The sequence below is a fragment of the Mobula hypostoma genome, chromosome 14, assembly GCF_963921235.1.
Source record: "Mobula hypostoma chromosome 14, sMobHyp1.1, whole genome shotgun sequence".
NCBI classification, from domain to species: Eukaryota; Metazoa; Chordata; class Chondrichthyes; order Myliobatiformes; family Myliobatidae; genus Mobula; species Mobula hypostoma.
In genome coordinates, this window is record NC_086110.1 from 39,104,599 (window position 1) to 39,128,284 (window position 23,686).

A 23,686-nucleotide genomic window follows, 5' to 3' on the forward strand; every position below is an offset into this window, starting at 1 on the left:
AGCTTTTTCAAGTACGTAAAAAATAAAAGAGAGATGGGAGTGGATATAGGACTGTTAGAAAATGAGGCATGAAATCATAATGGGGGCCATGGAGTTGGCAGATGAACTAAATGAGAATTTTGCATCAGTCTTCATTGTGGAAGACTCTAGCAGTGTGCCAGATGTTGTAGGGTGTGAGGAAAGAGAAGTGGATGCAGTTTCTATTACAAGGGAGAAGGTGCTCAAAAAGCTGAAAGACCTAAGGGTATGTAAGTCACCCAGATCAGATTAACTGTACCCTAGTGTTCTGAAAGTGGTAGCAATAGAGATTGTGGAGGCATTAGTAATGATCTTTCAAAAATCATTGGACTCTGGCATAGTGGCAGAGGACTGGAAAATTGCAAACATTACTCCACTCTTTAAGAAAGGAGGAAAACAGCAGAAAATAAATTATAGACCAGTTAGCCTGACCTCAGTGATTGGGAAGATGTTAGAATCAATTGTTAAGGATAAGGATAAGGATTTTGAGTATTTGGTGACCCAGGACAAGATAGGACAAAGTCAGCATAGTTTCCTTAAGGGAAAATCTTGCTTGATGAACCTGTTGGAATTCTTTGAGGAGATAATAAGTGGGATAGATAAAGAGGATCCAATGGATATTGTATATTTGGACTTTCAGAAGGCCTTTGACAAGGTGCCACACATGAGGTTGCTTACCAAGTTAAGAGTCCATGGTATTACAGGAAAGTTACTTGCATGGTTACAGCATTGGCTGATTGGTAGGAGGCAGCGAGGAGGAATAAAAGGATCCTTTTCTGGTTGGCTACAAGTAACTAGTGGTGTTCCACAGGGATTGGTGTTGGGACTGCTTCTTTTTATGCTGTATATCAATGATTTAGATGATGGAATAGGTGCCTTTATTGCCAAGTTTGCAGATGATACAAAGATTGGTGGAAGAGCAGGTAACGTTGAGGAAACAGGTAGGCTGCAGAAAGACTTAGACAGATTAGGAGAATGGGCAAGAAAGTGTCAAATGAAATACAATGTTGGAAAATGCATGGTCATGCACTTTGGTAGTAGAAATAAATGTGCAGACTATTTTCTAAATGGAGAGAAAATCCAAAACTCTGAGATGCAATGGGACCTGAGTGTCCTTATGCAGAACACCCTAAAGGTTAACTTGCAGGAAGATTCAGTGGTGAGGAAAGCAAATGCAATGTTAGCATTCAGTTCAAGAGGTCAAGAATACTAGAGCAGGGATGTGATGCTGAGGCTTTATAAGGCACTGGTGAGGACTCACCTTGAATGTTGTGAAAAGTTTTGGGCTCCTTATCTAAGAAAAGGTGTGCTGGCATTGAAGAGGGTTCAGAGGAGGTTCACAAGGATTTTCCAGGAATGAAAGGGTTACCATGATATATCAGGAATGTTTGATGGTTCTGGGTCTGTACTAGCTGGAAGTGAAAAGGATGAGGAGGATCTCACTGAAACGGCCTAGACAGAGTAGATGTGGAAAGGATGTTTCCCATGGTGGGGAAGTGTAGGACAAGAGGGCACAGCCTCAGGATAGAGGGGTGTCCATTTAAAACAAAGATGCAAAGAAATTCACTTAGCCAGAGGGTGGTGAATTTGTGGAATTTACTACCACAGCATCAAAAATGATAAGGAGAAGGCTGGACAGTGGGGCTGAGGAGGGGAGAAAAGGATCAGCCATGATTGAATAGCAGAGCAGGCTCGATGGGCCAAGTGGCCTAATTCTTCTCCAATGTCTTATGGTCTAATAGTCTTGCCTTGGGAAGAGAGCTCAAACTATGCATGTACCAGTCTAACACCTGCGGCAGAATCTACTGGATATTCCAAAGGAAAAAACAGAGAGGAAGAATAACCTTTGGTACACAGAACTCCACGGTTATTTGACAAAATGTTCCTCTTCTTTTGCTTCCTTCCTTCTTGCCATCACAGTGAATACAATCTTCAATGTTATTATCGGCTGCCCTGGTTAAATAACCTTGTACGCATAAAACATGATTGTGATATTTTGGGATAAACTACTCCAGACATAATTATATTTCAAGTGTCTCAAATGGTCCTCATTTATATTTATCCTTTCTTAAAATGAAATAATTACTTTAGCAACATTGAAAATGAATTGCCAGATCAGTAATTGTAACTGGGTTTTGCAAAAACAATATACAAACACACACAGACACAGAAAAGAATAGTTTAAATAACCCTTTTACTACACAATATTGTCTACCACTATTTTCTGTTGGGAACAGTTGGTTCAGCTGTAATTAGTGGCTAAACTGCTTTGGTAGCCAATAAGGCTTGGTCAATGCTTTATGAAACATCAGCCCACTAATCTCACTCAACACCAATGCCAGGACAGGATGGAGTTTGTGAGGAAAGACAGGACAGGGGCAGCTGCAAATTAAAACCCATTTGCAGCCATCAGGAGGTTAAATGATGCATTGTCAGACGGTAAGATTTCAATGGCATGTGGCTCAAGCAGGAGTAATTTTTTTCACTCCCAATCACCGAAAGCCCCTTACAGCCAAATCTGCAGCTGCACACAGTAAACAACAAACAAACTCATTTCCATCACTGGCACTGATGCTTGGATAAAACTGCTTGAGCAGAATACAGGCACAGATGCAAACTCTCACCTGAGCCTCATCCTGCCCTCCATTTGGCCCCACTAAGTTAATATCGTTGTTACAAAGCTATTGGTCTCTTGGTATTGTGCTGGCTTAATAGTGAAGCAGCTTTTCCAGCTAATCTGACAACTCTGATCCAAGAAGCATCAAGGGCCCAATTAAGAAGACACATCTTATCAAAGCGCTTATTTTGCATAACAGAATACAAATGAAGAATAAAAATTTAATGTTTTAATAACTTCAGACAAATAGGACTATTGATATGGAATGCTTTGAGTTTTTTTTATGGCTGCTGTCAGATTCATGATGAAACTGTTATTTAGGAACACTTGGCAAAACACTGGAAAATCTTGCAGTAATGGTGTGTGCATGATAACACATTAAATCTTGATGGACGTGTATCTATGTGCGTTGCCGCTCAAGCAGCTTGTTTATCTGTGCAGCATTGTTTCTCTTTGTTAAAAATGTCTCTACCTAATGAGACTGGCACATTCAATTTTTAAAATCATAATCAATAAGGCCTGTTTATGATTAGCTTGCAAAACTGTCAGTATAGAAGTTAAAAAATAAAATTGGCACATGACTGCAGTTCCTTTAGTGAAATGCAAAAGTGCTAAATCTTCCAAGATAAAGTTTTACTGTTGTGTTATGACCGAAAATGCCTTGTCAGCCATCTGTCAGTTTCCCTTCTAACAGCCATATTTCCAAACCTACTAAACACCAAGAACATTTGGCCATGAAAGGCCACCTCTACAATTAAACAGGCAGCTTCCACAGTGGTGGCGAGGGCATGTTGGAACGTAACTGTGTTATTAATTTCAAAGTCCATAAAGAAAAGCTACGACCCTGTCATCTTGACGGACTGGCAGTTTAATGTATTATAAACTGCTAAACTCTGGAAAAACACAATGCACCCACATTGCAGATTGGAATAAATGCTAATCAAGGCTGATTAATCAGCTGCTAATTCCACTGATCCAAAAAGGTTAAAGAGTCAATGGTGTAAAATTAGCTCTTTCTCATGTGTCCCTTTGCATTTGGAGAAACTGATTGTTCATTTGCATCATTTCTGAATGTTTACACAGTGAATAAAGAAGAGACCCTTTGTGTGATATTTGCAATTCATCTTTCATTTCTGTCTGTTCCTGTCGAGCTTTGAACCATGCCTGCTTTGAAGCTATTTGTTTCAGAAGCAGATCAGAATGTTTCTCTGACTGTTTAAAATCCCATGCTAAAAAAAAGCTTGAAGTTTAAAAGCAGTTCAATGCTTGTGGACTTGTTTTGAATCCCTGCTTTTCTTCAATGCACTGTTCCACCGTTCTACAGAACCTCTGAAGGAATGATCTCCTGTGGACTGCAGCCTGTCACATCCCCCTGTCAAGTGTCTGATAATTAAAATCTGACTGATTTATTGACCAGCATCAACAAACACAGTTCAAGAGTTATATTGTGTTCATCCTTCACAAGGCTAAATTTACTTGGCAAAGGAGGGACTCTGCTCCTTTCTTGAGCTATCATTTAGCCGCTGAGGAGGTACAAAGACAGCTAACAGAGATGCCAACATGCTCTTTATTTTAGTCTAATATTTACTACACTCCGCGAAATAAAAAAAAACGTTCAGTGAGTTCTGACTAAAAGGCATCAATGATGCGTGCAAGATTGTGATGTTGAAGCTGGCCTGTTGAGTGACCAGTAAGCACGTAGCATACAATAAAACAATGCCTTCTAAGTATTTCTGCCATGTTGAATCAAAAGCCAAGGAAAGAAATAGGGAAAATGATTGCCTTTAAAGTAAAAAAAAACTGATCTTTTTTTTGTTGTTGTTAACTGCTAATTAAAGCATATTTTTAAACGTTTAATTCTTATATTTTGTTAGTGGCAATATAAACTACACCAATAGAATGCATCTGTAATAATCATTTAATGCTTCCCAAGAAACCAGTGATACTGCAAAAATCATCTGTTCAGTACTGGAATGTGCAACCATTGTAGGAAATGTCGGAATATCAAATAATAAAATTCCTGTTTGCTTGTAGGAATTACGTGTGCTTATATTCTTAGCAACAATCCTGTTTTTATCCCCTCAAGATTGGGAGATTTTTAACATTGGAAGGAGTTTCTACATACCTGCCAGATCAAATTACACTGATGCTCGGTCCTCGGAGTGCAAGTTTCCTCTTACAATGGCAGAGAGATTTGCAAAGTCTAAATCACCTAACCCCATTGGCTTTCCCAAGACTCAACAATTTGCATACTAATAGCAAGAGCTCATGACAGCAGAGCTCTTAGATCCCGGCCTGGATCAGCTAGAAATCGCAGCCTACCCTGATCAAGTACCTTACTCATTCCTTGGCCAAGTGTCTATTTAGCACAGCCTTCCTCTGCTGATCACAGATCAAACTGTCCGGGTTAAAGGAATGGCACACTGAAACCTGACTTAACTCCTCAGCAGAATATAGACCTGACTCAACCTGATGATACAGGCAGGTCCCACTCCGATATAGCTGGTATCACAACTTAAATCATTCCCCACCAAAACCCATTGTCCCTTATTGGCTCATGGTCAGGAGGCCAGTTCTACACAACCACTCATTCCTGGCCATCAGAAAAGACCTGTAAGCTTTAACATTCTTTTGAAATATTCCCCTTTGATTGAATTCCAAGTAAAATATATGGTCTGATTTGACAAAGCAGCTTTGAAATATCATATGAATTTCTCAAATCAAAGGACTTAATGAGAAAATCAGATGTTTTTAAACTTTATTCATGAATACACTTTGAAATATGTATTCAGTACTGAATGTACTGTGCCTCCATTCCACTAGTTGTAAACATTCTCACATTTTAATCTAAGATTAATATGGACAGAGATTTGGGGTGCAGATTCCTTACAGATGCTAAAAGGAGCCAAACGTGGATAATCTCAAACAAATAAAGATAACAAACTGTATGGAAAGCTTAAGTACAATGGGAGTTGGCAATAATTCAGACTAATTTCAACTTACATTTCTGTTATTTCCTTCCAGTCATTAACAGATGGGCACACCATCATATTGTCTCACCTTGAAGCTATTTTAAATACACTTTTACTCTAACAACAAACTGAAAAACTCTTATGTGTGCCTTATCATCTCCTTTTCTACGAGTTCAAACTGATAGAGCTTTCCCCCTCCAGGCATTCTTTGAGCATGAGCCCAAATAATGAATGTTGACATGTATTCAATTATTGGAGGTGTCATCACTGCTGTTGATCCAGCCATCAACCAATAAACACATTAATGCACCCTATAGCAGGGTCACTGACTATCTGCTAGCACCAGGAAGCTGGCTGATTTTTGGCCTAGTGAAAAGGATGACAATCATCAGTGATTGAGATGGGTTAACAAAGCACAAGAGAAGATTGAACTAGGGGATTCTACCATTCAGTGACTATTATACACAGTGAATCTACGGCTAACCATTGGGTAAATCTGCTTCTCTATTTTTGATTTTCTTTTTCTATTTTCTACAGTCTCAGTATTAATAGTTTTGCTCAGTCTGGACTTTTACAGTAAGGAGATTATAACTTTTTTATATTATATTCAAACTCAGAGGGTTTGAATTTGCGTATTTTTGATCGACTGTTCACTTTTAATTCTTGACTCTCCCTTGAATAATAGAATATTTAATTGTACCAACCTCTTGTGACAAAAGGCTGGACTTTCCTCCAAAACATTAATGTTTCCTTCTGGGATTGTCAACACTTCCCTCTGTGAATTCCTGTTTAGATTTCCCACCCAGGATTTCCAGCAGAACTCCCAGAAATTGGCTCAGTGGTGGTTTGACCACTAATTTCAGTGGCAAATAACTGACCTCCCTCAATACCCAGCGATTAATTCTGGGAAATCTGCCTGTTAAACTTGTGCCAATTTAGATGCTGCCAATTTAGTAATTCCATTCCATTCCTGAAACAAAATAGTTGTGAGGTGGATTTAGGTGGCTAACTTACTTTTAATTCATTCTGAAAATGTTAGTATTTTCAGTTTCTTTCAAATGTTTGTATTCACTTTCTTTAAAATATAATATAATAAAAATGAAATATACTTATGAAATAATTAATATTTTTGATAATTGTTGATAGTTATTGATGGTGAATGTCTGACATATACTGAGCGGTCATTTTATTAAGTACACCTGCACACCTCACTAATGCAAGTATCTAAACAGCCAATCATGTGGCAGCAACTCAGTGCATAAAAGTATGCAGGCTTTGTCAAGAGGCTCAGTTGTTGTTCAGAACAAACATCAGAATGGGGAAGAAATGTGATCTAAGTGACTTTGACCTTGGAATAGTTGTTGGTGCCAGATGGGGTGGTGTGAGCATCTCAGAAACAGCTGATCTCCTGGCATTTTCATGCACAAGTCTCTCAAGCTTACAAAGAACAGTGTGAGAAATTTTTTTAAAAATCCAGTGAGCAGCAGATCTGTGGAAGGAAATGACTTGTTAATGAGAAACATTAGCGGAGACTAGCCAGACTGCTACAAGCTGACAGGAAGGTGACAGTAACTCAGATAACATCAAGTTACAACAGTGGTGTGCAGAAGGGCATCTCTGAATGCACACATCGAACCTTGAGGTGGATGGGCTACAGTAATAGAAGACCCCAAACACACACACAGTGGCCACTTTATTAAGCATAGAAGGTACCTAATAAAATGGCCATAGAGAGTAGTCTGACAATCAGATGAATCTGTGGATCTGACTTCATTGGTCGTCAAAACCGTTCTGTGGGTGAGGCTTTTCCAGACTTCACATGAGATTCCATTATTCAATGTGTCACTACTAGACTGGAAACGGCTTGGATAAGGAAGCTGCCACCTGAGCAGATAAGGAAGTAAAGAGCAAAGGGAAGGGGAGAGGGGTTGAGAAAAGGAAGAAGACCTCCCCTAATATTCAGGTACGGATTATAGAGATACAAAAACTTTGATTCTAAAACATTCAGGACATGAAAGCTTCCTTCTCCAAAAAATTACGAACTTGAATTCTGGCGCACTCCACTATTCTTACTACTGCACCATACGAAGCAAATCAACTGTGCAAAGAATTCAAGTCTAAATAATAGTAAATCTCACTTCCTTTATCATGAAGGCAGAAAAAGCATTTTGAAAGCATAAAAGATACATCACTATATCAACATGCACACTAACCATTCCAAGGCATAAATGACAATGCCATATAAAAGAATAAGCTCCCTACACTCAGATTTTTGGGTAATGGACAGGCATAATGAAGATTAATTCTTTGGGCACTTATTATAGCCTGGCTTCAAATAGTTTATGTTTTGATATCTAGACTTAGCTTTAAGCTTCCAGTTTCAGTAACAACTCTTCAAAGCTGAAAGGCAAATAAATGAGAGTGCCAGATCTTAATAGTTACTGTGATGTTGCTCCTGACTGTTTCAGACTAAAGGTGAAGCTCGAACAAAGTTAATCTATTGATATGACTGATATCCAAATGGTGCTGTTCTAATAATAGGTTGAATGGCAGGCACTGAGAGAGGGCAGGGAAAGTAAAATATCTTCGAGCTAATATGGCAGGGCATTGAGGTCAGCTGGATAGCTGCTCCCTGCCACCTGCCAGTAATAGCAACCCCTGTCTGCAAGATCAGGTCATTTACATAATGAAGCCAATTTCACCAATGTGCACTCCTGCCGCACAGCCTTGCTTGCTGGGAGCACAGATCAAGAAACTGCAGGCAGCCCCCATGATTTCCCAGGAGAAGTGCCATCCAACAAGGCTTCCAACCAAGCAATGGTATTAGAAACTGAGTCCTAATAAATTCAAACTTCCTCAAAATGTTCACATATTTGCACGAGTTCTCTGGTTATGGAAGGGAAGAGAAGAATCACATAAATTCATATAAAAAATGCTGAATGATAAACACACGTATGAGTTTGAGAAAGAATTAAATGATTCTAAAGCTGTGAAGGACTAGAATATTGTAATTTTTAAACAAACTGTTTTGGATAAAAAAGGAAGGTCTTTGATTTGAAATATTGACTATATTTCACTCTCAATATATGTTACCTGACTTGCTAACAATCCCCAGTGATTCTGTTTTTTATTTCAGATTTCTAGTGTCTGCAGCATTTTCAGCTTACCGTTTTCTTCACTGCAAGGCTAACAAGGTAATGGAGGCTTCCATTCAACTTACATGCAGCTCTGATAGGAGGCAAGGCTGGAGCATTGCAGGAACAGGGGGACAGGTGTGTTGACGGAGCACTTTGGAGAATGGGACCAAGTGGAGCCAAGGAACAGTATCACCGGGAGTAAGGACAACCCTGTGGGGAAGGAATGCTACCAAGAGCTCGGGCATGGAGTATGGGTGGGTTCAGAAGTAAAGAGCATTGTGAGTCTGAACAGCTGAGCATTTCTAACATTTACTGCATTTACTGTTTTGTTTTTGCTTACTAAGAGAGAGAAATGATTTGTTAAAGAATTAACGCGGCTCTCACAACGTAGACTTTTTTGACAAAGTTGCAGTTTTGTGAAAATCAGTGGTCTAGGTCGAAAGTAGAAAATAAATGTAGGAACACAAAAGAAATATTGAAGAGAATGAAGTGACGTGCCACCTGATACCTGCTTGGTGATTGGCAAACAATGTGGTTGATGCTTTGGGAGAACAGCTGTTCTATTTGATTTCCCCCAGTGATCTCAGACAACTCCAGAGCACATGGTGAGAGCTGGGAACAGACAAAGATAAGAAGAGCTTTGGATGCAGAACAAAATGGTGAACATTTTAGCACCACAGTCAAGGAAGGTCAACTGAATAGTTACTAGCGCAATGGATGTGACCCTCAAATGACAGCCGTTAGGTGCTGTCACCCAATATATAAAAAAACAGAAAATGCCAGAAATGCTCAACAGGTAAGGTTGCATCTGTGGGAAGGGTACTAGAGTCAAGGTTTCAGGCTGGAGACTCTTCATCAGAACTAATGGTAAAGACAATGTTTCTCTTACCACAGCTGTAAGTTGATCTGCTAAACATTTCCAGCATTCCCTGCTTTTATTTTAGATTTCCAGCATTACCAGTTTTTTTATGTATTGACTGTCTCCCAATATCTTCACATTCTCTTCTCATCTATACAAAGCATATACTTAACCTCTGCTTTATATACAAGCCCATAATCCAACATGCCACACATTCAACTTGAAATTTTCAGTTGACGATAGCTTTGCACATCATATCATGTCATGACCATAATGTGAAGCTAATTGCTAACTGGATTGGCTGCAGGTTGAATGTTTATTGCTATTTGTATATCTGCTGCTTTAATTTACAATTTCTCAAGGTAGCATGACTGCTGGCACAATTTGGTGTGTATGTAACCTCCCAATTTTGTTTGTTATCTGCTCCTCCTGTCTTGCTGTAAGTGCAAGTGTCTCACAGTCCAACCCCCTGCAGGCATGGTCTAATGGAGAAACAATCATTCTGGCTTGCACTTCATCACATACGTAAAGAGGCACCCTGCTGATTTCTTGCGGGCTACTCAACAAAAGATTTTTAAGATCAGGATGTGGTGAGAAACTCAGAAAAGCTAGTTGAGATCATGATGTGATGTGGTTCGGTAACCGGTTTCATTCTAAATCTGCTTTACTCAGTTTATGCTGGGCAGTAGGAGTTAAGAGTGGGGCCCTCAGGCAGACATCCCACCCTGCAAAAATTCATTTCAGGGAGGTAGCACCCCTGCCCCCAGCAACCTCATATCCCATATCCCTAACGCCCCCACCGCACCCCCCCCCCCGGTCGACCTTCAAGGGTGTATGTAATACTTTGTTTCGTGATTTCATCTAATCTGTAAACCAAGTTGGGTATATGCAGAAAATATGGCATTAAAATATGTACTTATATTATATTATATAATCATGTTTATTCTATTACAACTTTAAGCAAGTCGACAGGGAGTTTGGCCTCATCATGTAGGACATCAATAGAGTAGCTCCTTAGCAGCTAGCCAGCTAGTTTAAATACATTAGCTATGCTAATGAACGAATGACACCTGTTAAACTCACCTCAACATGTCGTTTACATTTTAACCCACCATGGGCAATAGAAAAGTCACTGTTGCAAACAGTGCAGCGAGCAACACTGTCATTATTTTTTGGGTCCACTGTAAAGCCTGGCCACAGAGAAAACTGATAGGTCTACTTAGCAGGGGTCCCCAACCTTTTTTGCACCGCAGACCGGTTTAATATTGACAATATTCTTGTGGACCGGCCAACCAGGGGCAGGGGTGTTAATCACAACCGGAATGTAGGTGATAAGTCAACTATAAGTCAGTTATAAGTGGCTAATACTCTCAATTTCGTTTCTAAAAGGGTTTATCTAACGAATTTAATAGTAAACACACGGTGCATATTTTCCTCGCATGAATATAGTGATAAGTCAATTATAAGTCAATAGCATCACAACATTTTAAGTAACATGTGGATATTAAACACACAGCGCAGATTTTCCTCGTATGAACATATAAAATCATTGCAACACACCAATATCGCTGAATCAGTGGGAGCCCTGGGCTTGTTTCCCTGCAACAACACGGTGCCATCGAGGGGTGATGGGAGACAGCGATACTCGAAGGGGGTTCCTTATGTCCAGTCTATTCCGCAATTTGGTTTTCATTGCATTCATTGCAGAAAACTCCGCTTCACAGAGATATGTTGGAAATGGAAGCAACATTTTCAGTGCTTCCATGACTATCTAAGTATATTCAGCCTTGACTTTGATCCAGAATGCCGGCAAAGATGTTATGTCAAACATACTTTTCAGCCCACCATCATTTGCAAGCTTGAGGAGTTGATCTTCTTCCTGTGCTGACATGGATGACGCGTGCGTAATGACCTCGCATATGTTCAAGTTCAACAGTGGGCGTGACAGGGAATGAGGAAAGATGCAGCTGACTCATATCATTTCATATTGCCAAATCATATTGTTTCCTCGTGGCCCGGTGGTTGGGGACCACTCTTAGCACAAAGAGAGACCAATCAGGATGCTCGTTCTCCCTCTCAAAAAAAATCGATTTCCAGGATATTGTATATAATTTCCGGGCATCAGGGAGCCACTATCAGTATGTGGGAGACTCCGGGAACTTCTGGGAGAGGTGGGATGTCTGCTCAGGTCTCCAGCCCATAGTACTTTCTCCAGTTGGACATGGATGTTCATGCACATTTTGCATCTTTTCTTCTGGTTCTCTGCTACTACTGATTTGCTCAGTTATTAGTTATACTTCTGTTGTTAAAATTGTGAAGCTGGCAACCATGCTAACAGCACCTGGGTGGAGCAATAAAACTTGCTGGCTCAGCAATTTCTCTGCACAAATCAAAAAGGCCACATATGGGCTGGCCTGTATTACATGCCCCTCTTTGGCTAGTCACAAGGACTAGGTGATACTGTGTTCTCAGTGTGCTATAATGATTGGAAATGCAGAAAGCTCTGGCCACACTGTTTCAAAATGGCTTGATACGAAGCCAGTAAAAATGAAGGCAGCCATCCCCAGCCTGCTCCTACCACTTTCCCATTGTACTCTGATCAGCTCCTTTGAAAGTGTCTGGAGGAAAGCAGCAGCTCCTGCTTTAAGTTTGCAAACAAGGCTGAGTATCATCTACAATGTGCACAGATCCAACTTACCAAGGCTAATTTGGAAGCATCTCCCAAAGTCCTTGCTGCCAAGGACTGTATATTTACAAATACACAGAAGAAGACAACTTGGCTCAAATTGTCCAAATCAGATCCAAGTACGCATCCCAATTTTCCTTTCCCTCTTACTTTCCTGTACTTGTGCAACATATTCTCCCTTGCATGCCCATCAAATGCCCTTTGATACTTCTAATACTTACCTGCACCAAGTTGAAATTAACAGCGATCAATTATCCTACCTGAGCATCTTTGGAATGTGAGAAGAAACCAAAGCAGTCATAAAAAAAACCTGCAAGTTCCACACAGGGAGCATTTAAGGTTAGGACTGAACTGGATTCCTGGAGCTCTGACACAGCAGCACGAACTGCTGCACCAATGTGCCAGCCTGGGACTTAATCACTGGCTTTGATGGCTAGTATCCCCGAGGTCTTGTACAGATGCTGTACTCTGTTCTTAGACATCACCAGAGTGCTGAAGTGGAGATGCGTAGTCCCATGACAGAAACCTGTTTTGGGATGATAGCATACTGCTTACCTGACACAAAGTTCTTCAGATCCCCACCTGCAGACACAGCAGAATATCCGGTAACTCTGCTGGGAAGGCAGCCAAGCAGCCCCAGCAGGAACTCAGATAATCAAAACTCGTTTGTGTGAGGTGCAAATTGATTTCCACAATTTGGGCAGCAACTTTAAGGCAATACAGAAACTAATCTGGATAACCTGATTTGGCAGATGAGTTAAGAGAAAAAAAGTTAAGAGAGAAAAAGGAGGTGCATAGCAGGTATAGGCAGGTAGAAACAAATGAAGTGCTTATGGGGTATAAGAAATGCCAGAGAACACTGAAGAAAGATATCAGGAGGGCTAAAAGGAGGCATGAGGTTGTCTTAGCAGACAATGTAAAGGAGTATCCTAATGGATTCTACAGTGTTAAGTGCAAACTGATTGCAAGGGGCAAAATTGGTCCTCTGGAAGATCAAAATGGTAATCCATGTGTGGAGCCAAAGCAGATGGGGGAGATCTTAAATACATTCTTGGCATCTGTATTTACTCAGGAAGTGGGCAGAGTCTATAGAAGTGGGACAAATAATACCAACATCATGGACCATATACCGATGACAGAGGAGGAGGTGTTTGCTGTCCTGAGGCAAATTAGGGCAGATAAATTCTTTGTTCTCTCTGATCCTATGGGAGGCAAGTGCAGAAAATGTCGGGACGCTAGTAGAGATATTTAAATCATCCTTAGCAACAGGAGAGTAGCCAGAAGATTGGAGAATAGCCAATGTATTCCAGCTGTTTAAGAAAGGTTCTACACATAAGCCAGGAATTTATAGGCCAGTTGTGGGAAAGTGATTGGAAGGAATCTAAAGGACCAGATTTATAAGTACTCGTATAGACATGAACTGATTAAGGACAGTTAGCATGGTTCTGTGTGTGGTAATACATGTCTAACCAATCTTATATAGTTACCAGGAAAGTTGATGAAGGCAGGGCAGTGGATGTTGTTTACATTGACTTTAGCAGGGCATTTAACAAGGTCCTGCATGGGAGGTTGGTCAAGAAGGTTCAGTCACTTGGCGTTAAAGATGAGGTAGTAAATTGGATTAGACATTGGCTTTGTGGGAGAAGCCAGAGAGTGGTTGTAGATGGCCGCCTCTCTGACTGAAGGCCCGTGACTAGTGGTGTGCCACGGAGATTGGTGCTGGGTCCATTGCTGTTCGTCATCTATATCAACGACCTGAGTGATAATGTGGTTAACTGGATCAGCAAATTTGCAGATGACACCAAGATTGGGGGTGTAGTGGACAGCAAGGAAAGCTATCATGGCTTGCAGGAAGATATGGATCAGCTGGAATATGGCAGATGGAATTTAGTGCAGACCAGTGCGAAGTGTTGCATTTCAGTAGGACCACCAGTGTAGTTCTTACAGAGTGAACGTTAGGGCACTGAGGAGTGTGGCACAACAAAGGGATCTGGAAAACAGGTCCATAATTTATTGGAAGTGGCATCACATGTGGGTCATAAAGAAAACTTTTGGCACATTGGCCTTCATAAATCAAAGTATCGAGAAGAGAAGATATAATGTTATGTTGAAGTTGTATAAAGCTTTGGTGAGACCTAATTTGGAGTATTATGTGCAGTTTTTGTCACCTCCTTCAAGGAAAGATGTAAACAAGGTTGAAAGGGTACAGAGAAAACTTACAAGGATGTTGCCGGGTCTGGAGGGCCTGAGTTATAGGGAAAGATTGAATAGGTTAGTTCCTTAGAACGTCGAAGATTGAGAGGAGATTTGATAGAGGCATACAAAATTATGAGGAGTATAGATTGAGTAGATGCAAGTAAGCTTTTTCCACTGAGGTTAGGTGGGACTACAACCAGAGGTTATGGGTTAAGCGTGGAAGGTGAAAAGCTTAAGGGGAACATGAGGGGAAAGCTCTTCACTCAGAGGGTCATAAGAGTGTGGATTGAACTGCCAGCACAAGTGGTGCCTTTGAGCTCAATTTCAACATTTAAGCAAACTTTGGATAGGTACATAGATAGTAGGGTATGGAAGGCTATGGTTCCACTGCAGGCTGATTGGAGTAGGCATTTTAAATGGTTTTGGGATGAACTAGGTGGGCTAAGGAGCCTGTTTATGTGCTGTACTTTTCTACAACTCTCTGACTCTATGATAGGGCAAAACTGCAGTCAGTGAGATGAATTGATGCGTAACATGCGGCCAAAATCATAAAGGGTGATGAATACAGGACTGAAGGTTTTGTATTTGAATGTGCACAGTATATGGATTAAGGTAAATGATTTTGTAGCACAGTTAGAGATAGGCAGATATGATGTTGTGGGTATTACTGTGTCATGGCTGAAAGAACATCATAGTTGGGAGTTTAACATCCCAGGATACACCTGTAATCAAAAGGACAGGCAGGTAGACAGAGGGGATAGGATGGCTCTGTTGGTAACACTGAAATCAAATCTTTAGAAAGATCTGACTGGATCTATCTGGTTGGAAGATATAGGGACATGAAGAAAACCCATGCATAGGGAGGGCATAGAGAGACTCCTTACAGAGGACTTTGGGACTGAACTCTGAACTCTGATGCCATGAGCTGTAATAGCATCATGCTAATTGCTACACTACCGTGGCAACTCAAATACAACAGAATTCATCCTGCAGTTTGAGAACGAGAGAGAGAAGCTAAAGTCCAGTGATTAAGTATTACAGTGCAGTAAATGTAATTACAGAGGAATGAAAGCTGGCCACAGTTGTTTGGAAGGGCACACTAGCAGGGATGACGGCAGAACAACAGTGGCTGGAGTTTCTGGGGGCAATTTGAAAGGTACAGGATAGATACATCCCAAAGATGAAGAAGTTTTCTAAAGGGAGGATAACATAATTGTAGCTGACAGGGGGAGTCAAAGACAGACAATATAAAAGCAAAAGAAAGGGAATATAATACAGAAAAATATAACGTGAAGTTAAAGGATTGGGAACCTTTTAAAAAACGATGGAAGGCAACTGAGAAAGCCATGAGTAGAGAAATAAAATAAACAAGGATACCAAAAGTTTTTTCAGATATGTAAGAGGTAAAAGGGTGACAGAAGTGAATAGCGGACCACTGGAAAATGATGCTGGAGAGGGAGTAATGGGGTACAAAGAAGTGGCACATGAACTTTTTAAGAATTTTGTGCCAATCTTCACTGTGAAAGACACTAGCAATAGGCCAGAAATTTGAGAGTGTCAGGGAACAGGAGTGTAGTTGCTCTTATAAAGGATAAGGTGCTTGGGAAGCTGGAAAATCTGAAGGTAAACAAGTCTTCTAGACCAGGTGGACTACACCCCAGGGTTTTCAAAGAAGTAATTGAAAAGATGTTGAAGACATTAGTAATGATTGTTCAAGAATCATTAGGTTCTGGAATGGTTCAGGATGGGAAAATTGCAAATATCACTCCATTCTTTAAGAAAGAAGGGAGTCATAAGAAAGAAAATTATAGGCCAGTCGGCCTGAATTCTGCAGTTGGGAAGATGCTAGAGTCCTGCCCACAAGGAGTTGTACTTTGATAATAAAGTTACTTTGAATTTTGAACTTTTAACTTTGAATGACGAGGTTTCAGTTTACTTGAAGATACACAATAAAATAGGCCAAAGTCAGCATGGTTTCCTGAAGAGGAAATTTTGCCAGACAAACCCGTACAAATTGTTTGAGTTAATAACAAGCTGGATAGACAATGGAGAGTCAGTGGACATCGCTTAATTGGATTTCCAGAAGGCCTTTGACATGTGGCTGCTTAACAAGATAAGAGCGCACAATATTACAGAAGAGCTACCAGTATGGATAGAAGATTGGCGGACTGGGAGGAGGCAAATAGTGGGAATAAAGGAGACCTTTCCTGGTTGGCTGCTACTGACTAGTGGTGTTCCGCAGGGGTCAGTGTTGGAACCAGTACTTTTCACATGAAATGTCAATGGTTGTGGCTAAGTTTGCAGACAACATGAAGACAGGCGGGGAGACTGGTAGTGTTGAGGAAGCAGGGAGTCTGCAGAAGGACTTAGAGAGATGAGGAGAATGGGCAAAGAAGTAGCAGATAGAATACAGTGTAAGGATATGTATAGTCATACACTCTGGTGGAAGAAATAAGGGCATAGGCTATTTTCTAAACGTGGAGAAATTTCAAAAATCAGAGGTGCAAAATGTTTTGTAACTTGAAAACAAAATTAATTGAAAGAAAAATGCAGCGCTAGGAATAAGGTGTTTACTCTAGTTTTGATTTTTGCTTTTAGCAAAACGTGCACATTTGACATGGTGGTGTGACGTAGTATACCATTCACATACTTTTACATATAACCTGTAATGAATTATTTAGACAAACAAAGAATGTTCAATCAAACAATATTCAACTACTATACGGATATCCACAGCATAGAACATTTTAAATTGTCCCATTGAGACCGAAACATTTAAGGAGGATCTCCTACTCTTGTGGAATAACGTCTTTCCTGACAAGACAGGTGAGAATTGTGACTGTGAAACAATCTCGGGTTATGTGGCCTTCTCGATGGTGGTAGTAGGAGTTGACTCTGGGACAGCAAGAAATGGTTCTGATATCCCTGGACACCTTTCTTCTCTTTTCTTCTTTTTTCTCCTTTTCTTCTCTTTGCTCTTGACACCTTCTGGATCTCTTGGCATCATAAGCAGTGGATGGCAAACTGCTCAATTTGCTGTCTAACCCAGGCCACCAGATAAAGCTTTAGCCAGTGTTTTTATTTTGATCTCACCTAGATGACTGGCAGGTAGCTCTTTCAACACTTTAGCTCTCAGCTTAGATGGTACAACAACTCTCAAACCCCACATAAGGTAACCTCGGCAAAGGGCAAGTTCATCCTAGTGCTGGTAAAAACGGGGCAACTGGAATTTCTGCTGCACATTCCAGCCATTTTCGGTAGCCATGTAAACCCAAGACAGTGTGGGGTCTTTTCTGCTTTCCTTTTGGGTCATCTCTGCTGTAACATGGACACTTTCAAATTTGCATTGGGGAGAATACGTCAAGAGGAGTGTCTTTTTTGTAAATTTTTCAGGTACTTCCTTTTCCAAGGGTAAACAGAACTATCCATCAGCAATTTGATGATTAGTCATCCTCTTGAATTTGATCTTGTAACTGTGTCCTTTAAGAAAGAAAGCCCATCTCTGCATCCATGCTCTGTTAGTGGAACACCTTGCTATGGATTGAAAATGGAGTCGAATGGTTGAAGATCTGAAATGAGAGTAAATTTTCTCCCATATAAGTACTGGTTGAAGCATTTTACACCACAAAACAGACTCAAGACCTCTCTGTCAATCTGTGCATAATTTTTCTCTACAGTGGTAAGGGAACATGATGCAAAGGCTATGGGGTATTCACCTCCATCACTCATAGCATGTGATATGACTGCACCCATACCATAAGTCCAGCTGTCACAGGCAAGCTACACGGGACTATACAGATAATAATATGTGAGGACAGTTTCCGACATCACCATTTCCTTTGTCTTTTGGAAAGCCACCTCACACTGCTTTGTCCATTGCCAGTTCTTCCCAATCTATAGTAATGAATTCAAGGGATGGAGCACTGTAGCCAGGTTTGGCGGGAACTTGTTATAGTAATTGACAAATCCTAAAAAAGACTCCAACTGTGACAGCTCCTCTGGACTTGGGGCATCCACCACTACTTGAGTTTTCTCAGCAATCTTGTGTGGTCCTTGTGCATCAATAATGTAACCACAGTAAAAGATGCTTGGCTTAAAGAATTCACACGTTTCATCATGCTCTGAGCCTATAATCTTCTAATCTTTTTAAAACTGCCTTCAGGTTTTGGAAACAAGAGAAAACCTGCAGATACTGGAAATCCAAACAACACACACAAAATGCTAGAAGAACTCAGCAGGCCAGGCAGCATCTATGGAAAAAGTACAGTCAATGTTTTGGGCCTGGATCCTTCTGTATGACAGTACTTTTTTTCATAGATGCTGCCTGGCCTGCTGAGTTCCTCCAGCATTTTGTGTGTGTTGCTGAGATTTCAGAGATGTCCCTTGTCATCATTACTGGTAACAGTTGTGTCATCCAGGTAACACTAAGTGCCTGGACAGCTTTGCAGCACCTGGTCCATAGCTTTCTGTCAGAATTCCAAAATTGCTACTCCGAAAATAAGTCTATTATAGCATTAAAGCCTTTTTTGAGTGTTTATGGTGAAAAATTCTTTGGACTCTTCCTCCATTTCCAACTGTAGGTAGGCCTCAGCTAAGTCCACTTTACTGAAGTGTTTTCCTTCAAAAATGTTTGCCATGATATCCTCTATCTTGGGCACAGGGTATTGATCTAATTTTAGTACTGGGTTGATAATGACCTTAAAAAGCACCACGGACTCTGGCAGACCCATCCTTCTTGGCTACTGAGAACACTGTCATTGTTCATGGCTCCACTCAACTGTGGAGAGAATTCTAACAGACTCCATGCAACCCAGCTCACTGGCTACTTTATCACAGATGGTATAAGGCCTTGTAAAACTTGAATGTGGCATATTCATTTAACACTATTTCATCCTTGATATGTTTGATTTTTTCCAATGCCATCCTTGAACACTGCTGTTGCTTCATCCAGTAACTTTACTTAATTCACTTTCAGTTGACTCTGGTGCAGGGGATGTGACAGGAAAATGGTGCATGGATCTTCAATCAAGTTATAGTTGTCTCAGCCAATCACAACCCCTGTGTTGGCCCTTCTGCTTTTATCACATAGAAGGTCAATGTGGCTCATTGGCTATTATATTTCACTGTTACAAATGTCATTCCCACAGGGGTTCTTTTCTCCAGCACAAGTTCTTTGTTGGATATCTACAGGCTTCAGTTCAGTACCTTTGAAATTCTGTGCAAACTCATTTTGTGGCATGACTGAAACAGCCTAGCCAGTGTCGAATTCCATTTTAATTAATTTGCCGTTCGCTTCTGGTATAAGCCCATGTTGCTTGTTTACTGTTAGTTTTTACATAGTAAACCTCAAGACTACTCAGTACTTTCTCACTCTCATCTTTATCAGATTTTTCATCAACAGTATGTAGATTAGTGGTCTTTTTGAAACTGCAACTTAACTGTGCAGACCATTTATTGTGGTCTGCTCAACATGCTCTTTTTATGTGTCCTATGTTGTTGCATTTTTGCGAGTTTCTCCTTTAAACCTGCATTGGTCTGGTGTATGTAAGCTCCTGCCATAACAGTAACACAATTTGTTCAGCCGGGCAGGATTTCTGTTTGGACATAGCAATTTTGTACGCGCTCACTTTCATTCTTGACTGCAACTCAATTATGTCTCTGTCTGTTGTTTCCATTGATACAGCAATTTCAACAGGTCTTTTAAATGTGAGTTGTGCCTCAGTTAGGAGCCATTTTTGAATGCATTCTTGTAAGATTCTACAAGCTGAAAGTTGTGCATCATTAAACCCATTATCAAGTTGACAATGCTTAGACAATCACTTCAATTCGCCATGTATGCTGAAATAATCTCCCCTTACATTTGATTCCACTTATGAAAGCTAAAGCATTCTCCAATCAACAATGCTCTCAGTTCTAAATGTTCCAACATTACTGTCACAATATCAGCAAAGCTCTTTTCAGCTGGTTTGGTTGTAGCAGTTAAACCTCTAAGCAAACAGTATGTTTTTCCACCCAATGCACTCAGCAAAACTAGCACTCACTTTTCAGTGGCTATTTCATTTGCTTCAAAATACTGCTCAATTCACTTTGTATACAATATCCTGTTATCCTCTGGGCAATCAAATGCATCTATCTTTTAGAATCTTCTAGAAATCTACCATTTCGGTCTTTTAAATTTATGATTATTTTCACCCAGTACTCGCTGCTTATGAGGCTGTGAGCTCGTCTGTTTCCTACCTATTGTAACTCACCAGCCTTTCCCTTCCCCTTCCGAAAGAAACAAAAATGTTGTTCTTTTGTTTTATACGCAACATCCTACTCCACTTTTTTTTAACTCGAACATGTTGCTGTGCTTCAACAGGTAGGTAGTCATCTCAGGTTTGTGTAAAACTTCTTTATCACCACTGCAATTCCAAAACATGAAACAAATTGGAAGAACAGCACAGAGCCAGGAATAATGTGTGTATTCTAGTTTTGTTTTATACTTTTAGTGAGGTGGTGGCATTCTGATGTATGCCATTCACAAACTTTTACATGTAACCCAAAATGAATTACTTAAACGAAGAATGATTAATCAAACAATATATTTCCAATATTACTGAAATATTACTGAATCGTTAAACACTCAACACAAAGGGACTTGTAAGTCCTCGTGCAGGATTCCCTAAAGGTTAACATGCAGGCTGAGTATGTGGTAACAAATGCAAAAGCAAAGTTAGCATTTATTAGAGTTAGAGAACTAGAATATAAAAGTAAAGATGTAATGCTAAGGCTTTTTAAGGCATTGATCATATCCCACTTGGAGTATTGTGAGCAGTTTAGGGCACCTTACCTAAGAAAAATTGAGCTAGCATTAGAGTTGTTCCACAGTAGGTTCACAAGAATGTTTCCAGAAATGAAGGTGTTTACATATGAGGAACGTTTGATGGCTCTGGGCCAGTATTCGCTGGAGTTTAGAAGAATGAGAGGGGATCTCATTGAAACCTATCGAATATTGAAAGTGGATGTGGAGAGGATGTTTCCTATAATAGGAGAGTCCAAGACCAGAGTGCACAGCCTCAGAATAGAGAGACTTCCATTTAGAACAAAGATGAGGAGGAATTTCTTTCACCAGAGTGCAGTGAATCTGTGGTATTCATTGCCACAAATAGCTGTGGAGGCTAAGTCTGTGACTATGTTTAAAGCAGAGGTTGAAAGGTTCTTGATTAGTCAGGGCATGAAAGGTTACAGGGAGAAATCAGGAGAATGGAGTTGAGAGAGATAATAAATTAGCCATGAGGAATGGTGGAGCAGATTCGATGGGCCAAATAGCCTAATTCTGCTCCTATGTCTTATGGTCTTATGGAAACAGAAGTTCCAAAGACTCATTTTCCTTGTTGCTGACCACACTATCCACATTATGTCCATTTCTGGACATTTTTAGTTTTCTAATGCCATCTTTGAACACTGCTGTGCCATTATCCAGTATGTTTCTTAATTCATTTTCAATTGACTCTATTGCAGGGGATGTGACATGCAAATGATGCACAGATCTTCTATCAGGTAGCAAAATGCAGACACACGAGAGTGCAGATGCTGCAAAATCTGGAGCAACTCTCAAAGCACTGGAAGAACAGGCAGCGTATCTGGACAGAAATCTTCGGGCACTGCTTTGGGTCAAGGCTCATCATCAGGACCTGATGAATGGTCTATGAAAGGTCTTGACCCAAAATATTGACTGTATATTATTCTCCATAGATGTTGTCAGACGGGCTGAGTCCCTTCAATACTTTGTGTGAAACTCTAGCAGTTCAATTTCACAATAGGATACTACAAAAAGTCCAGGAACCTTATTTCAATGTAATAGTAAAGACTTAGACTGATTTTGACACGTCCCTGATCACTGTAGACAACTACTATCCGATGTGACAGTGACGTGCGTAATTTAATGGACGATAAACTTGAAGCACATTGAAAAAACTCACGTGGTTTGAGTCAGAGTGTTATTAAATATAATCCATAACTGTTTCATGATGCAATACATCCCAAAAGCTCACATTGACTTGATGCTCATAAATTATCCAGACAATTTAATCAAAATGAGGTCACTACATCCTTGGGAAAGAGTGGCCACAAACACTCTGTGATTCTGTAGTACCAGGGGCCAGAATCTGACCCTACAACGCTAATCCAATTGTTTTCAATGGATCAAAGAAATAACTAATTAATCTAAGGTAGAATATTCAACATTAATGGGGAACAAATTCAAAAACAGCCATGCTGAGCATGAGGGATAAACACATACCTCAAAACCACCTGGATTTGGCTAAGTAGACATTTGAGGTGTGTCTCTATATCTACTAATTAACATATCCAGAAGAGTTCCCACAACTTCCTGCACGCCAGTGATAGAGTCCAGTATTTGGATGTTAGCCTCAAGGTTCATAAAAGAATGCTGATCTGCAGTTGGTCCTTCTTGCTTTGAAATGTCTCTCCAGATGGCTGTAAAGACGCTATTAGTACCGTGGAACTCAGCACTTGTGCAAATTCCTCCCTCAGCGGCACAGTAATGTCCCTGCTGCATACTCCCAGACAGCTGTTGTACGCTTCTCACAGTGGACATGAAAGATTAACGTCTTATTCTCCCACATTAATCCGCATCTGAGATATAAATGGTTTTAAAAAGTAGCGCAATTTTTCTCTGAACTAATCTTAGCTATATTTCTTTTTCCAAATTCAAATACAAAGGAGCCAATGTGGGCTTAGAACACAGTCATTTTGCCCTTTTCCTGCTTGTCACTTCTATTTGAATATTCTATCTGGGGATTAATGCTTTATTTAATTTTATCTCCACCACCCCCCACCCAACGCCCCCAAAAAAAGAAAACAATATACAGTGATTCTATGGAAATCTTGCTGTTTCTGTGACTTGTGCCTTCGATTGGGAGAAATCTATAGGCCAATGCCCAAGAGAAGTAAAACCGGAAGGTATTTTGAAGAGCACAGGCAGATCTTTGTAGCAGGTCATGGAATGACTTCAATCTATATTCATCATCTCCATTTCTGTCTCAAGATCATATTCATCCATCATTATAAGGCAGAACATGCAGCCTGCTTTTTTTCTCCCTTGCCATCGCCTTTCCTCTCCAATCTTCTTTGTTGCTGTTATCAATTTGCAAGAGAGAAAGATACAAACTAGAAATGGATACAATTACCCCTTGG

The 23,686-nt window shown here is 40.3% G+C and overlaps 1 long non-coding RNA gene across 2 annotated transcripts in view; it reads left to right on the forward strand.

Moving 5' to 3' along the window:
* Positions 1-22,422, forward strand: part of LOC134356499 (uncharacterized) — an 80,796-nt gene extending 58,374 nt beyond the window's left edge. For both annotated transcript variants that reach the window (XR_010020371.1, XR_010020372.1), the window contains exons 4-5: positions 8,744-8,801; positions 21,989-22,422. This is a non-coding gene — a long non-coding RNA (uncharacterized LOC134356499). The remainder of the gene's footprint in view (positions 1-8,743; positions 8,802-21,988) is intronic.
* Positions 22,423-23,686: the final 1,264 nt, after the last annotated feature.